Source organism: Lycorma delicatula, chromosome 5, assembly GCF_047948215.1.
Source record: "Lycorma delicatula isolate Av1 chromosome 5, ASM4794821v1, whole genome shotgun sequence".
Taxonomy (NCBI): domain Eukaryota; kingdom Metazoa; phylum Arthropoda; class Insecta; order Hemiptera; family Fulgoridae; genus Lycorma; species Lycorma delicatula.
In genome coordinates, this window is record NC_134459.1 from 11,684,119 (window position 1) to 11,699,896 (window position 15,778).

At 29.0% G+C, this 15,778-nt stretch overlaps 1 long non-coding RNA gene across 2 annotated transcripts in view; it reads right to left on the reverse strand.

Moving 5' to 3' along the window:
* LOC142325824 (uncharacterized) overlaps positions 1-15,494 on the reverse strand; it is a 193,586-nt gene extending 178,092 nt beyond the window's left edge. For both annotated transcript variants that reach the window (XR_012756595.1, XR_012756596.1), the window contains exons 1-3: positions 15,367-15,494; positions 6,850-7,030; positions 3,627-3,724 (exon numbers count right to left, since the gene is read on the reverse strand). This is a non-coding gene — a long non-coding RNA (uncharacterized LOC142325824). The remainder of the gene's footprint in view (positions 1-3,626; positions 3,725-6,849; positions 7,031-15,366) is intronic.
* Between the last annotated feature and the right edge of the window lie 284 nt (positions 15,495-15,778).

Sequence of the window (15,778 nt, forward strand, 5' to 3'; positions counted from 1 at the left end):
TATATCGTTTGTACACAACGGTTATGAACAATATAAAAGATAAAATAGTAACAGCTGAAAACCGTTCGGCTCAGAAAAGACAATAGGTTATCAATTACAATCACTCGTCGTGTTCCTCGACTGAAAATTACAGTTCCTAATATTACGCTACCGATAAATATAAAGATTAAATATTATAGATTAAGTATCGATCGACTACCTGAGTTATGATTATAAATTTTATTACTGAAAATAAAATGTATAAAAAATAAAACGTGGAATTAGAAACGTAGTTTGTCGACCGCTTATGCCTATATCGTATTGGTTATTAATAAATCTAATTGCTCTAAACTGCTTTAATTTGCGTAATCCTAACCCGACAAAAAAGCTAATAAAGCAGTTGTAGGACTTTTCCGAGAAAGTCTTAAAACTGTGGGTTATTTCTGATGCACGGCTTATACATTCATACGCGCGCGCGCGAACGAACGCACACACACAAATTAATTTAAATAATTTATCATTTTAATTAAATACAATTTTTTTTTCGTTTATTTAATTCAATGATTCTTACTAAAGCGCGCGCTCATCCGTATTTAATTAGCGTGGATGTGGCGGTACTACCGCCGATGGTCGGCTCTAACTACTGTAATGTAAACTAATGTAATTTCACAGTTAGAAAAAATTTCGCTTAATCGGTCGGCAGACTTATGTAACCGCTTGGCTTAACGCACCAGGTACGGAGTCCAACCAGGCGATCGAGACCCAACCAGAACGATTTACTGTTTTCACTTTAAATATTATTCATTCGTTTATTTAATTCTACAGCTCACCGGTGATGTCACAACATAGCAGACGACTACAACAGTGTTTTTGCAAAACAGTGTGATTTTGCAAAAAGCGCTTTTACAAATATTGTTATTTTTTATTTAATAAATGAGCCTAAGAAAAATTTCACCTTAATTAAACGAAGGTTACTGAGGATGACCTTGCTCTACAACCTGACCCCCTTGACCTTTAAGTTGAAAATTGAATGGCATCAATGTCCCATATACAGAAGTAGTCTGACCATGTTTGGTCTAAATCGGTTCAGTAATTCTGGAGGTATAAGATGATTTAAACGCCAACACCGCGCGCGCACATACACACCCGCACGCGCACACACGATCATTAACATCCGGAAAATTTCCATCCGGTTTTTTGGTTTGTTCGGTTCCTTAGGTACCAAAACGAAAAGAACCGATGAAAACCGTATATGCCCAAATTGGGCCGATTACAATACTTTCCCTTCTAGAGGTATAGCTCTGTCTAGACGAGAAAGTAAAACTGTTGCTAACATCATAATATTGTTTTTTTATAAAAACAAAAAAAATTAAATTTACAAAAATCCTAAGTTATTCAACTTTTTTCTTGGGATCTTTTTCACTAGAGAACTGCACGCCTTAAAATTTTTCTATAGAACTCGGTTATTAAAATAACAACTCGACTATAAATTTACTTTTTTTTACTAAAAAAAAAAAAAAAAAAAAATCGGGCTTTGGATGCCGACAAAAAGAACTTTCTCAGTGCTTTATTGATGAAAATAATTTGGTTTATTACACAAATATTGATGAGCTTATGTTGCACTTCGGACAAGTTCATAAACCTGAGAACTGACGCTTTGCATAGATTCGTCCAAGTGTAGTTTAAAAGTGGTTCTACAACACAACGGTAACAAATATCCTTCGATACCAATCGCTTACGTTATTAATTTGAAAGAAACATACGATGTGATGAAAGACGTTCTTGAAAAAATAAATTATAAAAAACATAGCTGGAACATATGTGGTGATTTGAAAGTTATAGCTCTTTTGTTAGGCTATAATAAGTACATGTGTTTTCTTTGCGAATGGGACAGCCGAGCTAGGGATAAATATTATGTTACCAAAGAGTGGAAGAAACGAGACAACTTAACATCAAATAAGAAAAAATATTATTCATGAGCCCTTAGTTGAACCCAAAAAAATATTTTTACTCCCTCTCCATATCAAGCTAGGAGTAATGAAAAATTTTGTAAAAGCAATGAAGAAAGATAGTCCCGGATGTTTGTACATCGGGCAGAAATTTCCGAATGTAAGTGAAGGAATAATTAAAGAAGGAATATTTGTTTGTCCTCAAATAAGAGAGTTGGTCAAAAATGAACTATTTAACTCGATGTTAAATAATGTAGAAAGTGTAGCTTGGGCTTCATTTAAAGACGTTTGCAAAAACTTTTTCGGCAAACAATAATCCGACAATTACCACGATATTGTTAATCAACTTCTTACTTCATACAAAGCTATGGGATGTAATATGTCTTTCAAAATACATTTCCTCCACTCACATCTGGATTTTTCCCGGACAACCTCGGAGACATAAGTGACGGTTAACGTTTCCACCAAGACATTTCGGTGGTGGAAAGCCGCTACAAAGAGAAATGGAATACTAACATGCAAGCCGATTACTGTTGGACATTAATTCGGGATTTGCCTGAGGCTATTTATAAAAAAAAAGCACCAGCGAAATCATTCTAAAACAGGTATGGCCATGCAAAATTATAAATTTTACAGATTTTTACTATATTTTCCCTTAATTTATTTTTAAGAGTAATTTATTTTGAACTAAGAGTAATAGAAATATTGTATTTACGGATCTGCAATGTACGCAGAAAAGCAATTCAAGAAATGATATCACAACTTAGAGAAACATTAAAAAAGGTTAATTTTTTTTAGTGTTATCGAAGGCATTAACAGAAAATCGCGTTTCACCATTGTTTGTCTTGTAAAATTTTAAATCGCAATCACGTGTTTTATGTCCACCTTCCAATTTAAAAAAAATAAGTTTCAATATGGCGGATCCAAGATGGATAACGGAACAAAAAATAATAACCCACCATAATGCAGATTAATTTTTAACTATGTAAAATCCCATTTCTTTCTGCCTCCAAATATCTCTCAGATGTGCAGTATAATACTGTTTCCATATCACCCGGTATATAAAATCCTACTTTCAAAAATATCTGTTTCATATATTCTTATATTTTATCTTCCTGTACAATTTTGCAATTTAGATGTCTCTTCAAGAGCAAATTAACTAAATCTGGGATATCTTAATATATGGCCAATCAACCTAGTTCGTATATTTACAAAGTTCTGTTATAAATCCTCAATTACATATATAAAAAGTAAGCAGATTAATTTAATAACATCAATCGTTCAACCCGCATTTCATTTTAAAAGTCTGCACACCTACTTCAAACAAAAATAGGTTTTGTTTCGATGATTTGTTCTTAAATGATGGAAATCTTGTTTTAGAAAACATATTTTAGCGTTCAAATTTAACGCTTCAATTCTGTTTGGTACATGCTAATATAGTTAAAATAGAAATTTAATTTTAAAAAAATGACAGTCCTTTTAATGTGAACGGGTAAAAGAAAACGGAACAGATTTAATTTTAAAATAATTCAAACTATCTCGAAAATAAAACATGAAAATTTATTATATTCCTACCTAAAATGATACGCGGTTAATTATAGTTACTACCCCTCTTTGTGTTCCAGTAAATATGACTATTTAACTTACAAATAATAAATTATATAACTATTTTAAACAAATAAAGACTAAAATGCTTACCTCGATTTCAATTTGTGTATTTCAAAACATATTTCATAACTTATAATAAATAAAGCATAAGTTCGATTTTTAAAACAGCTTTTCACCTTATCGAGTATCTGTAACAAATAACGATTATTTAATGTAAAAATAACTACAATTAATAATATATTATGATTTTTACAGCGGTGAACAATTTAAAGCATTTGATTATCGTTTTCAGTAGCCTAACGTGTGAGAATGCACTAAGAGCTTGTACTCGAGGTCAGTAATTATATTAAGCTTTCACTTATCACCACATCTCACACTCACACATCACTACACAGAACAAACACAACACAAATAAATAAATTATAATCTTAAGTCGACAAATTTTAATTTTTTCCAAGTAGTAAAATTATAACTACAACTTTAGAAACAACTAACATGTTTTACAAAATTAAATTTATTCAAAAGTTGGGGCGGAAATTTTCGTTTTTAATTCACTAATTCACACGTTCACAATACTCTACAAACTTGATATAATACATATAATCTTGATCTGTAATGGCCGTTGATCGCATGAATAATGAATGGATAAAACTTTATTATAAGACTACCCAGAAAGGATTGCAATGTATTTAGGGTGTATTGTATGTATGTTTGTTCCACCGTAGCAGCTCAACGGCTTAACCGATTTAGATGGATGACCCCGCGTTGGAATCCATACGATACCGGGAGTGTCATAGGCTATAAATGTGTATATATGTACGTTTAATTGCAACTAAAAGGCCGCAAAATATCATATACGATTCTAAATGGATAATCGATAGTATTTTCAATATAGATTTATTTGTGTCAAAAACAGTTGCGTTTTAATATCTGCTACGATATCGAATGAATGAATTACGGTAGTAAAATTTATTTTATAATTATTATTACTGCGTTTATTTATTGTTTATAAAAATTTATGAGAACATTTTATGGTTTTTTGACAAGCAGTATATCCGATCACGTAAGCATGTTCTTTCTTCTTGCTCTTATTCGTTGGTGTTGCTTCTTCTTAGTTACTGTTTATAAACATTTAAGAAGAAAAAAAATCGTATGATTTTTTGAAGGACATGATTTTCGATCATATAAGCATGTACTTATTCTTACTCTTATTTGTTGGTATTGTTTCATCTTATTACTGCTAAATATTAACTAGTAATCCATTTCTTTTATTAATAAAATGAATAAGTAGCAATAAATAAATAAAAATAGAAATAAAAATAATCTACTCTTAGAAACTAAATAAATTAAAAAGTAATTGATAACGGACTGCTTCTAGCGGGAGAGAGTTATGGAGGAAGTCGTGTACAGCCTTCCGGCGCACCAACATTGGTCCGCTTTGAGTCATAATTTTATTTTAAATATTAACTAATAACCCTTTCTTTTATTAAATTTTTATAATTGTTTCTGTTACTTACACGACCGCCCAAAAAGGAGTACAATGTTTTTGGGGTGTATGTACATATATATGTATGTTTGTTCCATTGTAGCAGCTCAACGATCGAACCGATTTAGATCAATGACACCGCGTTGGAAACCTAACCTTTCCGGGAATGTCATAGGCTATATATATTATATATATGCATGTATATTTATAAAAATATATGTAGTAGTAGAGATTTACCGGTTGAAGCACAAACTTAAATGAATTAATGAACTGTGAGCTGGATTTGAACTGAACGATTCGAATGAATACTATTACAAAAATAATAGAATTAATTTACGTTAAATAGAATACATTTAATAATTTCTGTTTAATAATAATGGGCTTCATGAGAGGACTAACTGTGTGTGAGACTAGAGTACTGAGATGATGCAAGCACCTAATGCAAAGTTAAACCAATCATAACCATCAACTGGTAACAAACGGGATGTCCCTGGGGCGCTGTTTTAGAAGGTGCAATGGGATGCTCTTATAAGTATCTTTTCAAACAATCGTCTGGTTTTCAAAATTCAAACTGGGTATATGCTAGTATAATCTCTTGTTTACCTTATAAAAAGTATGACATAAAAACATATTACAATAAATAATTAGGAAGCCTAATACCAGCAAAGTATAACCTCTTCACAGACACGAGCCACTTTATATAGTATTTATAATAAGGAAATTTAAAAACTAAAGTTCTTAAATAAATAAAAATTCTTACAAACAAAAACTTAATTTTTAAAGAACAATTAAAATTTAAGCCTATCTTAGAATAACGACGAAAGAATAATAAAATTTGGAAATAATAATACTGTAACAAATGAACACCCGCACCATTGCAGTAAAATTCAACATTTTAGATTTAGTAATATCAAGAAGATACAAGATTATGAAGATTATGTAAATAATATTTATATTGTTGTACACTTTTATGCTTAGTATATTGTATAAATTGAAGTAAAATTAATATTGTTGTACTTGTTGTGTTGTTAAAACTGTTTTGTAATGATATCAATAATACAAAATAATACTAAATAATCTTAGTACTAATATTATGACTATAATTTTTAAATTTACCATTAATAAGTTTGTTTTCCTTAGTTTGGATTAGCTCCATTATAGTATTTTATTAGAAAACCAAAACGTTATTAAGACTGGATTAGAAAATTAACTGATTATTGTATCATTTAGACAGGATGGCAAAAATATGTTTAGAATAGTGATTCGTACATGTTATTTGTCATTATCCACTCATCTATTTCTTTAAAGAGTTTTTTGTACAGTCTACTGTACACAAATTTAACAGGAATAAGATTTATTAGTTTAGCTGAAATACTGCAGACAGGTCAACAACAGGTCATTTTGGGGCATTATAAAAGTGATACTAGATAGTTTGAGATTATAAGACGAATCACTGATATTAAAGAGATTTATATTTTCATTAATATATATAAAACAATGCTTTTGACATAGAGCTATCTCATTGTTAATACGTTAGCAATTATTCTTTAAATAAATATAAAGAACACATACATGTTGTCGAATAAAAACCACCTTGGTTAGGTGTATTTAATTTATTAATCTTGCCGGTTCATATTTCATGGTACATAAAATTGTTCAGTTATGTTTAAAAAATATATTTTTGTAAGTTATAGTGATCATTATATATTATAATATTTCAGATTTAATTTAATTTGTATGTTACATTGTTGAAGAATATGTGTAAGTTACATGTTACTGTATGAAGTGCAAATTTTGATTGAACAATATTAAAATTGTAACACACACAAATGAGTCTTCCAATGATGGTCAGAGACTGCCAGAATCTATGGCAGAGCCGGCTTATATAGTGTAGATGGAGCCGAGTAAACTGTCAGGAGCTGTGTGAATCATACAGAGCCAAGTGAACCACCAGAAGCTGCGTGAATCATCAGGAGCCAAGTGGATTGTCAGGAGCTGTGTGAACACACTGCAAAAATCATATGATGAATTTTTTATAATATCAAAATTAAAATGATAATAACTTATAAATTGTAATATTAATAAGCTAAATGTAAATCAATGTATTATACAATGTAGTCAATGAATATGTAATACAAGTATAATATACAATGCTGCATAGATTATGCTATATTACAGAACAGTAAACAAAGTTTAAATGTGAACATCTGTTAAAAATAATATTACAATTAAATAACTGAATCTATACTTGGCTAAAAATTGACTTCATATTCATTTCATACATATCATTTCATATTCAATGCATAATTATTATTTATGCATTATTATAATGTATAAACATTATGCATTATGTAATGCATAATGATCATACAGCTCATTTGTATCTTCTTAATGTGTAAAAAATCTCAATCAATATATTGAACCATTGAATAAATCATCTTTAGTGTCGTAAACACCATGCATAAATGAGTAAATAGTTTCTAGTAAAATCTTGAGACACGATAAGAGATTGAATCAAACATGTTTGGCGACTAGGCCATATCGCATAGTTGTGTGTGTTTGTTATACGCATGTGTGTACGTATGTAGTATAGTAACTAGTCTGTAGACTGTCTAATGGCAAGAGTTGTATGAACACATTACAATTAGTTATTATGAATATACAGAATGAGTTATAAACAATTAAACAAAATTTATGAACATATCAATAATCATATTTGTGAGAAAACAAATCAATTAAATTACAATAGCAATAGTATATAAATATCAAATCAATCCTATTATGAGATAAAAATTAAATGAAATTGTAACAACAATAAAATATGCAAATAATAAACTATTATTAGAGAATAGTAGTAAACAATTTGTGCACAGTCTTCAAAATTGACCATTAAACTATCTAAATCAACAACACTAGTACAAGGTTATCAGAAACTGAATAATGTGTTACTTGCACAATGTGGATAACTCGATAAGCTAACTGTAGTTGTGCATAATTTGTACAGTGTGATGTATGTGATGCTTCCAATGCATGGTGAAGTAATCTTGTTGTTGATAAACATTAAATCTCCAACAGAAGGGTTATGTGATAAATGGCACTGCTACAAATAGATTGCATGATATTTTGAAGTAGTGCAAAAGGCATAAGCAGTTAATCGGGGAGTTTTTTGTAACTGGTTTCATGTACATACATGAATGGACATATAATGAAACAGTGTCCTGTTGATAGTGATTCTAAATTTAGAATTTGATGTAAATTATGAACGATATTTTTGTCGCAATGGAAATTGAAACGGAACGTTGAACGGAAGTTGAAAGAAAAGACTTGAGTAGGTGTACAACTTAATTGTTATGAATCTGTTAAAGGTTGCAATAAATGACTAAAGTCAAGTCAGATACTAAATCAATATGAATAGCCTTGGTAGCAATACATATTAACATCGAGATAAGCCTTACTCAAGGTTTTAGATTTCTGCCCGCCATGATGAATCATAATTCAGTTGCCATGATCTACTGCACACGAAGAGAATGTTCGGTAAGGAAATCACTATAAAAAGTGGTAGCTGACCAAGTTATTGAATCTCGGTTCTAGATCTCTGCCCACCGTGAAGAATCACAATTGGACAGATTGAATTATGGTACTATTTATAAATGAGAAATCATTAATAGATTCATTACTGTCAATACCTAGTAAATTTCCAGAATCACTAAAATACGAGTATAAACCAGTCAATTTAATTTTAAACACAACAGAATCATACTGCAATTTATAGTGGAATATAATAATATTTATAATAACAGTTTTATTATAAAACTTGCTATATTTGTATACTATTAAAGATTCTTTGATTAGTTTTCGCAATTTAATTGTTTACCATCAAACAAACAACTGGTGTAAGCTTTCTTGAATATTTCTAATAAGCCTGATTTATTACAAAATTATTTTGTCTTGTAATAAATGTTACAATTATATTAAGAAATCCTTTGATAGCATATATCGTTATATGATGGTTTTCAATGTATCATAATTGCCAATAACAATCAATGATGTAGCATTAAGAAATTATTTATGTTCATCAGACTGTAACTGGCCATCTTCACTTAAATCTGAAACGGTTTAAAATGATTGATGTAGTCTCTAAGTCTTTGGTTTTTAAACCATTAAAATATTGAGCTAATAGTTTTATTAATGATGATTCCAGTTTGTTTATTTATCTTGCGAATAACATTGACAAATCGATTTAAGTATTAACATAAAAAATGTAGTACAAATAATTAATATATAAATCCAACCTGTTGTTTCTATTATATTATTTTTGTAATTCAAGTTATCCGTTTCATTGTTATTATTATCAGAGGTACCATTATAATTCTCCCAAAGAAATTCTATATAATTCATTTCACAAATTTTTTAAACATCATAATTAACAGGATAACCTTTTTTTGTTATTAATTAAATGTGATCTACTCAAACTAAATATGATTTTGTCAAATTAGGTGACCAATTCTCATCTCTGATAACTAATGATGCATTTGGATTTATATTTTTACTGGTATTTGAAATAAAATAACTGTTATTAAAATGATGATTTTCTTATAGATTTAAATAACTTTGCATTTTCTATAATCAACTTAATGTATATTATTGCAAGTTTAAAAATCTCATTTTTATTTATTATTCTCATTTCTTATTATTTTAATTTACCTGCTTAATAAGACAAATATTGTTTATAAATTTAAATTTATTATCTTGTATATTTTTATTGGTATTAATAACTGTTTTGTTTCGTTTAAACTTCATCCACTTTTTATTTAATAATATGTTATTTGTTTTAAGATAAAGAACTGGTTTTAGAGCTGTTGTTTTATTACTTAACTCGTTTAAACTCCCATAAATTGCAATTCGAGCTGCAAACACAGTACTGTTTAAAATTTTAAATCTAACATTGATGTGAATATCTCCTTTACCTTTTCATAGTCATTTGAAATAGTTTCAATAAAACTATTATAAATCTTTGCTGAATACTGAAAATAACCTGACAAAATCTTGAAGTATTCATTAGTATATTTGTCGTTAGATCACTGATCTGTAATCCATTCAGTGAATATGATAATTCAAATTTTAACAAACAGTTATTTGGTATACCGGCGGTATAAATTATAGCTTTCACTTAAATCATAAATGCATTTTATTAATAAATCAGGATTATACTTGTTCACATTCATTTCTAGTTTTAATTGTCTTTTATCATTAATTGTTGACCTTATTGTTAATTAATTACAACTGTTTCCCTTTGCCCGTATTGAACCTCCAGAGAATGTTTTTGTTTATCGTTATCTAAATAAATAAGTAGACCTACATTGATACTCCTGCTTTTTATATCATTCATAAATATTTCATTGCCAAAACTTGTTATTCTTTAAATTAAATTTTAAAGCAGATAAAAGATTATTTTCTTTAATATTTATATCGTTCTACATAATCAAATGAAAATGACATGGCTTCAAAAACAAAATGGTAAATTCAATTTATTGAATTTACCATAAATCAGATTTTTATTTTATGTTCTCAACAATCAAATGTAATTTATATTTAATGTTAATGAATAGAAGACATTTAAAAATCTCCATAATAGTTTTTCTTTAAACCAAAGGAATTCGATAGTCATTTTAGTTACCCTTTGCAATTTCTGTCAATATCAAATACATGGCTGTGCTGACTGCCAAAATTAGACAATTTACTGTGTGTATGTATAAATTGATGAATCAACATTAACATTTTTAGATATTTTCTCTGCAATTGATTTTTTCTATCTTGATCAATGTTTAGTCTTATCTGGTCCCCACTCTACCAATATGAAGACAGCAAGCTGCTGGAGTGACAGTGGTAGAGATGACTAGCCGTGCACGTCTTTTCTTCTTATTATATTGCATATTGTTGTGTTATTGTATGTAGGTGCATGTGAAACAGTCCATTTTTTTTTTACTATTTGTGTACTTTATATTTAAAAACTTTCTTTGTTTAAAACAAAATGTGCAATTTTTTTGAGTTACCGGAGAGGTTGTTGATAATCTACATATCAACAACAATCAAAATGTTTAAATTCTAAGCTATTCTTTTTATTTATACCATGTTTGAATCATATTTTTATTTCTGAAAAAGGTGTAGCATTATAATATAGAATATTTGAAGGAAATAAACTTGTCTGAAGAAAACCTGTTTGCGAACAATAACTGAGGACTTTTTATTAGGTCCTTTCTCAATACACCTGGTTTTATTTTAATGTGATCTTTTCTGTTTCATACAAGAAAACCTGTCTCAATAAGGTAATTAATATTTTTTGAGTTACTGTTTAATGTGATTATAACAAGAAATATTTGCTTCTGAATTACAATATCTGACATGACGATAATTACAATGGCATAAATTACTACTAGAAAGGACAGTTAATTTAAAATATCCCTTTTATGGAGTATTTAGTCCTGTATTGTTATAAACTAGTTGATTAATATTATGTCTACAACACCTGAAAAACATTTGGATAAAATAAGTGAAATAATGTTAAGTTTTACAGTATCTAGTAAAACTTAATTTAATTTATTAAATTAAATTAAAGTTAATGAAAAGTAACTCTCTGTATAGCAATTACTCTTTGATGATAATAATATTAATAAAGATAAACTAAATATATATAAATTAAAATAATATAATAATATGAATTGTTGAAAACCTAATTCCATTGTTGAATAATGTTGGTATCTCTGTATCTCCAATAATTCCTTTCTCTGTATTAATCATAAATTAAAGTATTGGATTATAAAACCATCAATATCCGCGATCAAAGGACCAAAAATATGTCGAATAAAAACACCTTAATGACATTCCTTGGTTAGGTGTATTTATTCTTTGCATTAAACTTGCCGGTTCATATTTCATGGTAAATAAAATACATTGTTCACTTATGTTTAAAGAATATATTTTCGTAAGTTATAATGATCATTATATATTAACATATTTCAGATTTAATTTAATCTGTATGTTACATTGTTAAAGAATAGTGTAATTTACATGTTAAATGTATGAATTGTAAATTTCGACTGAACAATATTAAAATTGTAACATACACAAATGAGTCTACCAACGATGGCCAGAGACTACCAGATTTTATTGTGGAGCTGTCTTATATAGTGTAGATGGAGCCGAGTGAACCACCAGGAGTTTTGTGAATCTTACAGAGCCGAGTAAACTGTTAGGAGCTTTATGAATGGTACAGAATTGCATCTGAACAAATGATACTATTATTAGAATTGTTTCTTAGGTGTAATAACCAAATTATTGCAGGCGATCTAATTTGAATCAACTCCTAAAAGTGCAGAAATGTTTTTAAGAATAACAAAAATCTGATTTGCTGATGATATAGTAATTCTAGCCAAGAGTAAAAAGGATTTAGAAGAAACAATGAACGGCATAGATGAAGTCCTACGCAAGAACTATCGCGTGAAAATAAACAAGAACAAAACAAAAGTAATTCAATGTAGTAGAAATAACAAAGATGGACCACTGAATGTGAAAATAGGAGGAGAAAAGATTATGGAGGTAGAAGAATTTTGTTATTTGGGAAGAAGAATTACTAAAGATGGACGAAGCAGGAGCGATATAAAATGCCGAATAGCACAAGATAAAGCCTTCAGTAAGAAATATAATTTGTTTACATCAAAAATTAATTTAAATTTCAGGAAAAGATTTTTGAAAGTGTATGTTTGGAGTGTCGCTTTATATGAAAGTGAAACTTGGACGATCGGAGTATCTGTGAAGAAAAGATTAGAAGCTTTTGAAATGTGGTGCTATAGGAGAATGGTAAAAATCAGATGGGTGGATAAAGTGACAAATGAAGAAGTATTGCGGCAAATAGATGAAGAAAGAAGCATTTGGAAGAATATTGTTAAAAGAAGAGACAGACTTATAGGCCACATACTAAGGCATCCTGGAATAGTGGCTTTAATATTGAAAGGACAGGTAGAAGGGAAAAATTGTATAGGCAGGCCACGTTTGGAAAATGTAAAACAAATTTTTAGGGATGTAGGATGTAGAGGGTATACTGAAATGAAATGACTAGCACTAGATAGGGAATCTGGGAAAGCTGCATCAAACCAGTCAAATGACTGAAGACAAAAAAAAAAAAAAAAAATTTCCCCTTGTTTTTTTCAATGAACCGAAATACTGCAGCATTTTGAAAACATCAAAATGATATAGTCCCAATAAAGCATAAATGATATCTTTCCCAATAAAGCAATAAAAATATCAGTTATTAGTTGAAGACAATAAATTCCATGTGCTGTTTCTACTTAGAAGTAAATATGATATTCTAACCGTATGATTTTCTCAAGATAAACCATATTTAAGATCTGTGATGGCATATAATGCTATTACACTACTGTAACCTTAGTGCATTATATAATAATGCACTATCTACATTTTGAGCTGGACACAAGATAAGAGATTCTTAATATTTTGTCGGATCAAGAGAAGAGATCGATCGATTGACTACTTAACATAATAATAGTTTTTATTAAAATCTATAAAATACACGATGAAATTTAAAAAAAAAGGAAAATGCATATAAATATCGGTCAGTTTGTACAGTTGGTACATTTGCCATCTACATCAACTGATTTCTGATTCTTGGCAAGGGTCTGGCATTTATTCACCTCTAATTTCAACCATCTAATAGTTTTTTTTTTTATTAAAATACTTTTAAAAACAAGTCCAAGATCATAACAATACAAAAAAAAATAATAAAATAAATATATTTAAAAAAACCAAAAAATTATTTTTCATGTAACCATCTAATAAGTATGTTTTTAAAATAAATAATGGGCAAGATGGATACCACTTGTAACTTTTAAATAAAAATAACAAATAATTTATTTTTAACTTATTTTACCGTTATTTGTTGATATAAATGAACTGTTTTGATGACCGCATAACATATAATGCATTGTTGTGAGTAAATATACCTTACATACTGATAAATTAATAAAATTTAAAAAAAACAGACAACAGAATTTATTTATTTAATCTTATTTTTAGATTAAACTGACTAGGCATTAAGAACAATACATTGGACAGCTTGTCACAAAAATTCAGGTGTCCTATTTATTGAATTTCAGGTTACCATGTTCACCAGTTACATGGTGGTAAATTATAGTTAAATAATAAGCTAACTTCAAAACATTCAATAACCCACCAGATTGGTCTAGTGGTAAACTCATCGTCGTAAATCAGCTTATTTTGAAGTTGTGAGTTCCTAATTTCAAATTTCAAAAAGTTTTGAGTTCCAGGTTCAAATCCTAATACTTTTATACGGATTTGAATAGTTTATCATCGATACCAGTGTTCTTTGGAGGTTGGGTTTAACCACACATCTCATTTGTTGTCCTGTGTTTGCACAAGACCATACATTTACCGTCACAGTTACATTACACTGATAAGTCGCTAATGACTTTAATTGATGATGGAACTACAAATAAACGTATTTTTTTTTAAAATAGATTCATTAGTATAATGGTAATAAGATTTTCTTCACCATTAATTTGAATATTAAAATAAATATTTTCAAAATAACAAGAATATAGGCTGAGGAATGTACATGAGACCACCTATTTTTTGACAAAGTTATGGTTTTTAAACTCCATCAAAAACAACAAATTTGAATTTGAAATTTGTATTTAAAATACAAATTTAAATGTGTTTTATTTAACTTTTTTGCTTTTTTTCATATTTTTAAACAAGTACAGACTATATTTTAATTGATGTGTTTTTAAAATTTATTTACGTAAAATAAATATTTTGTAAACGGGTTAATATTACAATAAACTTCATCTTGTATGACCTACTTTCTTTCTTTTTGTGTTTAGCCTCCATAACCACCATAAGGTATTACTTCATAGAATGATATGTAAGAATATAAATGAAGTGTAGTCTTGCACATTCTCAGGTCGACCGTTCCTGAGATATGTGGTTAATTGAAACCCAACCATCAAAGAACACCGGTATCCACGATCTATTATTCAAATCCGTATAAAAGTAACTGCCTTAACTAGGATTTGAACCTAAGAACACTTGACTTCGAAATCAGTTGATTTGGGATGACGAGATCACCTGTATGACCTATTACGTCCCATCAAAGTAACACTGTTTTACGAATAAATAAATAAAATTATATTTAGCATCTGTGTACAAGTAATATGAAATAACAAACAACATCTGGAATGTATAATGTGCAATGTGCAATGTAGAAACGTTACAATTTTACAATTAAATAAATTAATTTCAATAACTTACTTGATGTTATAAACTAACACTGTGCGTTTAAAAATACGATTAATTTAAAACTGGAGATATGTTGAAAAAATGAAGAATGTAAACACAAACCGGCAAAACTGCCTACTGCGAGACTAGGTTAATGTACTACTAACAAAAACAACTAGCTAATAGAAGTCAAGGTCAACGAATACTGCCTTACGTAACAACTACTAAGACTACGTATTACAACTACTAGACTCAAATACTGCGTCATCAACGGTTAGAGTAGTTTAACTGCCTCAACCGCTATGCGCACTCTTTTAACAGTGTTTTCAATCAGAACAAATTATAATTATGAGTTACACATAACAACATAATAAACACTCTCTGTATCCAGCGATCAAGGTACCGGTAATCACAAAAAATCCTCTGTACTTTTTATATTTAATTT